Here is a 6,639-nt window from a genome sequence, read left to right as displayed (position 1 = left end):
GTGAGTCCGCGGACGACAGAAGAGAAGGTGCACTTGTTCAGAAATTGGGGAACCCCGGGCGCCCTGTCTCTTTTATAGGCAGAAGGCTCGTCGTGCGCAAATCCCCGCCCCTCGCCGAGCGCGCCACCCTCTGTCCCGGGACTCTCCGGTCTCAGCGGCGCTGGGAACGGGTGCAGATCTGTGGTGTGTGCTGGGTGTCTTGAGTCACCAGCTGCGTGACCCCGCAATGACGGGCAGAGCACCGCAATAGGGTGGGGTTTGGGAGGCGGGAACACAAATTGGAGAGGAGCGCACGGGGCGGAGCTGAGCGCACAATTTGGAGCGGAGAGCACGGTGTGGAGCCGAGCGCACAGGGCGGAGCCGAGTGCAAGGGAAGGGGCTGAGTGCACGCCCTAGACAGAGCCAAGCGCAAATCTGGGCTGAGCGCTGACAAGTGGGCTGGATTAAGCAGGAAAAATTGAGCACAGAAAGAGGAATCCATATCTGGGGCTTTACGTCTGAGCTGTGCCGGGTCAGACGCAAGGCCAAATACTTCTGAGCCCTGTGCACAGAATTGGGACGCGGTGCTCAGAGGCTTGTGGTCTACCCCGAATGTAGTGGTATCATTGTCATCCGCTGCCTGGGGTTCTATGGGCAGGATCTGCAGGACCAGAACTGCTGAGTGTGGTGGTATGCTCAGACTGGGGCACCACAGTCTTCACCGTCTGCTCTTGGGACCGTACGCAGTTGCCCAATATCTTGGAGCCTGCCTGCTGTTGGCAGCTGGCTGTTGGTCAGGCAATGTAGAATGACTCACATCCCTTCCCGCCTTTTCTCTGTTTCCCCAACGCAGTCTTTCATCTATTTATTTTGAGTTAGTCTGAGTGTTCTCAGACTCTGTGTCCAGTACTTTCCTCCTCGCAGCCTTTGACAGTTGGCTCACCCCTTTGGCAACTCAGTTCCATGCAACAACGGAGGCTGGTGCCAGATCGGCCCTCAGGACTTGTGTGCAGTGGGCCTGTCTCTAAAGTGTCTTCACATCGTCCCTCAAGCTGAAAATTTCTATGGCTGTCTCCGGTCTCTGTAGAGCAACTTTTCTTCTACCCACGACCATATTTTTCTTGTGAAGTGTTGACACATTTTTCAGGGTGTTCTTTTCCCTACAGGTTTTCCACTGACTAACCATTCCCCACTTCTGAAGGATGGACATTCCCAAGAAGGAGATTCTATTCCCCATTCACACTTAGCAGGCACCTTATTACAGACAGACTTGGCATGAAGCAGGAAGGCAAGGAAAGTGATTGTTCCCTTTCCAGATTATTATATAGCGCCAAAGCTTTTATAATCAATTTATTTCTTTGAACCATAATTACCCCTCTAGTGGAAATACTGTTTATGAGTTCCTTTCCCAAAGGCCAAACAGTATGGGTGCTGGGATCAAGAAAGGTCTGTCCTTTTAGGAGGGAAATAAAGTTCCTGATAGTTTCCTTGTCCTAGAGATGGCCTCAACATTTTTCTACTTCACTCTGAACTCTGGGAGGAGGACACCTGGGACAGCCCAGTAATAGACTTGACTTTGTGGTAACCATGTATTTCTGGGAGAAAGCTGTTTCATTTTTTATTTGTTTGTTTTTTGGGGGCCACACCCGGCAGTGCTCAGGGGTTGCTCCTGACAGGCTCAGGGGACCACATGGGATGTTGGGAATTGAACCAGGGTCTGTCCAGGGTTGGCTGCATACAAGGTAAATGCCTTACCACTGTATTATTGCTCCACTCCTTTTTCATTTTTAGATGCGAGACATACAAATTTTACTTGGTTTTGAAGTCATACCTGATGGTGCTCCAGGAACTGGGTGGTGCTGGCTGGGAACCCAGAAGTTCCATATGCAAAGCATAGGCCCAGTCTATTCAGTTATCTTTTATAACTTGCTGCATGATCAGTAAGTAATCTAGAAATTAGGGGTTGTTTAAAGAAAATGATATTTACAGTACTAGTGAAGGTGTATGCTGAAAAGACAGGTCCTTCATCCGGTCTGAGCAGGAATAGTCTGACTACTAGCTGTGTATCCCAAAAGTGCTCCCTAAGGTGGAAAAAGATTATACTCTCTAATATATGCTTCCATAGTCCTGTAGTGACTATATAGTGAATATAGCTATACAATCAGACCTCTTCATTTCTCTAGAAGTTGGAAAATGTGTTTCCTATATTATAAATACATTAAAAATGATGTATTTTATTATAGTTGCTTATAGTATGCAAGCATCAGCCTAAATCCTTTCCGAGATTTAATTCATAGAGTCACATAAGCTAGAGACTGTAGTTTTTCTCTTTTTTTTTTTTTTTTTTTTTTTTGGTTTTTGGGTCACACCCAGTGGTGCTCAGGGGTTACTCCTGGCTGTCTGCTCAGAAATAGCTCCTGGCAGGCACTGGGGACCATATGGGACACCAGGATTCGAACCAACCACCTTAGGTTCTGGATCGGCTGCTTGCAAGGCAAACACCGCTGTGCTATCTCTCTGGGCCCTGTAGTTTTCCTCTTACATTGTAACTGAGACTGGCCCAGAGAGGTGATGTCACCCAGCAAGAGGAACATAGGTGGTTGGACTAGTGCAGGCTGAATGCAGCATCATGCCCACATGAGGGACTTCCATGGGACATGAAGGCCCAGAAATCTGGCTCAGAGCATGTCCACCTCCCAGCCAAATGCAGTTTGGTTCACCCCCAAATGCACTTTTAACTTTAACCTGTGCTGGGCACAGCTGAGTAGCTTGTGAAACCCAGATCTGCCAGTATGCAAGGAAGTGATGCCAGATTTTAGTGTAGATTCTGTCAAACCATTCTTTTTGAGCTGTGTGGCCTTGGACTGCTTGCTTCACATTCACTGCTTGCTTCACTCACATCTGAGTAAGATGATGCACTCACTCAGACTCTCACATCACTGTCTCACTGGTTCATGTGCAGAACGAATCATAATCAGGTGAGAAATGTTTTGGGGTCTGTCTCTCTGTGTAGCTGCATCTTGTGCAGAGATGTTGAATAAAAGTATACAATTCCCTAGATATCGAATCCATGCTTTTTTTGAGGGGGGGGGCTCTTGGATTGCATTTGGAAAGTACACAGGGCTTATACCTAGCTCTGCGCTCAGAGATCACTACTTGTGGGGTCAAGGAGCCATAAATGGTGTTGGGGACCAAACCTGAGTCAGTCATGTGCAAGGCAAGAACTCTATACAACACACCATTATTCTGGACTCCATAATTTTTTTTTTGTTGTTATTTTTGTGCCAATACCCAGCAATGCCCAGCAGTTATTCCTGACTCTATGCTCAGGAATCCCTTCTGGTGATGCTATTGAGGTCATATGATATGTCAGAGATTAAACATGAGCCAGTTATGTGCAAAGCAAGCTCCTTTCCCACAGTTCAATTCCCCCACCCCATAAATTTCTACTTCTAGCCCTGCCCTCTATTCCAGAGCAATATTCCACTCCAGCAAGCCTTTCTCCAGGAGCTGGTGGCAACTGCATCATCTGGTCCCCAAGTAAGTCGGTGTGAGTGAATCATCAGAATGGACATTGTTGGAAATTCAGGCCAGCAGCCCAGACCATGACCTTATTTCCCACATAGAGATAAAACCTTTTCTAGACATGGGATATTTAGTGTCTAAATAGTTACAAAAAGGGCCCAGGTCACAGGGTTGGAAAGTGGGGGAGTAGGCTGTGAACTGAGCTGACCTGACCCTCACTATGAGCACAGCCTGAGAAATCTCTTGAACACCATGGCCTTGTACTATGCAGCTATTCCTCCCCTGTAATTGAACATCACATAGTGTTTCTTTCCAACATCACTTGGAAACTCAACTCTTGGTGTGCTTAGGAGTCATTCAGCTCCCACCAAGTAAACACTATCACACACTCCAAATGGAACATTGGCATCTCCTTGCCTTGCAAGTTCTGTGCATGGCTCACTCATGTTCTCATCTGGCTCCTCCATGGTTTTGCTCAGTTTGTGCTGATAGAACTCCAGGCAGATTAGATGGGGCCACCCTAGCAGTTGCAGTAAAATTTAAGTACCTTTTCTTCATTTTTTGGTTTGGAGGCCACGAGAATTTGTGAATAATAAATAATTTATAGCCTTTAGAAAAAAATGTTTGCCAGCCCATGAACACAGGCCACACAGACTGGGAAACCAAACCCAGATTGCTTTTTTTTGGTTTTTATCTCTTTGTTTGTTTGTGACTTTGGGCCCATCCAATGGTGCTCAGGGGTAAATCCTGCCTCTGCACTCAAGAATTACTCCTGGTGGTACTTGAGGAACCATTTGGGATGTCAGGGATTGAACCAAAGTCACTGGCATGCAAGGCAAATGACCTACCTGCTGTACAATCACTCTGGCCCCACCAGATCATTCTTCTGGCTATAAAAAATATCCCTATGGTATACAGAAGATGAATAAAGGAGGAACTACTTTTATAGACCCTTCTCCCTGCTAAGCACTGTGGTAAATTCTTCTTAAGTATTAAATCAATTTTTTTTTTTTTTTGGGTTTTTGGGCCACACCCAGTGATGCTCAGGGGTTACTCCTGGCTATGCGCTCATAAGTCGCTCCTGACTTGGGGGACCATATGGGACACTGGGAGGGGGATCGAACCGCAGTCCATCCAAGGCTAGCGCAGGCAAGGCAGGCAGGCACCTTACCTCTAGCGCCACCGCCCGGCCCCATTAAATCAATTTTTTATAAAAATATATAAAGTATTTTTTTTATAAGTATTAACTCAGTAATTCAGCTCCCTCTGCAACCCTGTGTCCTCACTGGACCTCTTTCATGTCACGACAAAAGCAGAAATTGATCCATCTCAAAGAATGCTTCCAGCCTGAATCTTTGCTAAACAGAATTGGTGTCTTGTGGTAACTCATATGACAGTTATATCCAGGGAGTGAGGCCAACTGCAGCATCATTCATTCATACCTTTATTTCCAGGCCATGCAATTTTGGGCTGGTTGCTTTATGTCTCTAGAGATGTCACACTCTTCTGTACAGGCCATTACTATGACAGATTTATATCTGTCCAGATGTTGTTCACTGTCTTGTCCTGGGGTAGGTTGTGGAGTAAGGGGAGACTAATTGTAGTGATCACCACCTCCACTAGCACCAGATCTAAATTTTGTCTTTATCTTTCTTGTTATTTTGGGGCCACACCTGGTGGTGCTCAGTAGCCACTGCTAGTAGTGCTTGGAGGACCATGTGGTGATTGAACCCAGACCTCCTGCATGCAAACTATGTGCTCCTGTTCTTTGAGCTACCTCCTTGCCTCAGAGTGAGTCTGGATGCCTGACTCACTCTGCAGTTTACAAGTAACCCAGGAATTGTTTTGAAAGAGGGCCAATGTCAGCCCTCCTTAGGTAGGTAAGACCTTCCAATCCAATCCCTAACCAATGAGCCTTTCTGCAGGAGATTGCTGGTATTCAAGGGGACTCTGCCTTGAATAAAGTCTTTGTGAAGAGAATGATCACCGTGGCCAGAGTATGAGATCCAAGCCTGAGCCAAAGCACAGTTTCATTGAGTTCCAGACTGAGATTATTGACCTCCTTTTCCCAATAGGAAAAAATGGAGACATAGGGATGTTCAGGTCATAATGTCAGGATGTGCTAAGTAGGCTCTTGACCAGTATGGCCCAGTGCCAAAACAATGCCCTTGGCACAGAGTAAGTCTTGAAATCTCTTTCACACAGTGCACCAGCATGCCAACATTGCTCTGGCTCACTAGCCAAGTGACTGCTCTTCCCTTTGATTGAACATCAAATAACAATCATTTTAACAATCCCCTGAGGAACTAACTGTTGGCATTGAGCGGCAGAGCCCCTCTGGGCTTGCTCCTGTCTAATAATCACCACCACACCCTGCTAACAGCAGACTAGCCATCATTCGCCCAGAGAGATGTGGAGTGGTGCTTCCAGAACCAATTTTCTCATTCCCCCTTGCTGAGAAATGGCAGGGCAGCTCTGGATGACTGACTCACTCTGCAGTTTACAAGTAACCCAGGAATTGTTTTGAAAGAGGGCCAATGTCCACCCTCCTTAGGTAGGTAGGAACTTCCAAATTCAAAGCCAGGTCTCTCAGGGTTAGGGTGTCCTGTGAGAGACACCAGGCAAGCCTGGTGCTGGGCCATTTTGGGGTACAGAGGACCCTCCTGATCAGGCATTGACATCAGTGTGTGTGTCCATATCCTAGAACTGGGTGATCACACACTGCACTCTTTTTTTATCTCAGTTTTAGTGTTTGGTTTTTATGTGTTGGATGATTATTTTAACTTTTATTTTACTTTCAAACTGAGATACTATGGTTTACAGGGCTATGTTAGTAATGGTTTTTCATGCACATCAAAATATTATTTAAATCAGATCGAAACCATGGACTTGTTCTTATTCTGTCATTTTCATCATAACTATCATTATTTAGCATGGTCAAGTCTGAATGGCCAGGATAAAAATGCTTCTGGGCATATGGAGGCAGATAAACAAATCCCCAGAAGAGTTCGAGTCCCAGTGCTGCTAGGTGCCCAATACAATCCTGGCAGCTCTCTTATTTGTGTCTGCCAACTCTGCTGTCTGTGATCCTCAGATTTCCAACTGCATAGCAGACAGGTGTGTGTGAGCAGAAAA

This window comes from Suncus etruscus, chromosome 14 (genome assembly GCF_024139225.1).
Source record: "Suncus etruscus isolate mSunEtr1 chromosome 14, mSunEtr1.pri.cur, whole genome shotgun sequence".
Classification (NCBI taxonomy): Eukaryota; Metazoa; Chordata; class Mammalia; order Eulipotyphla; family Soricidae; genus Suncus; species Suncus etruscus.
Note: the sequence above shows the minus strand (reverse complement) of the source record.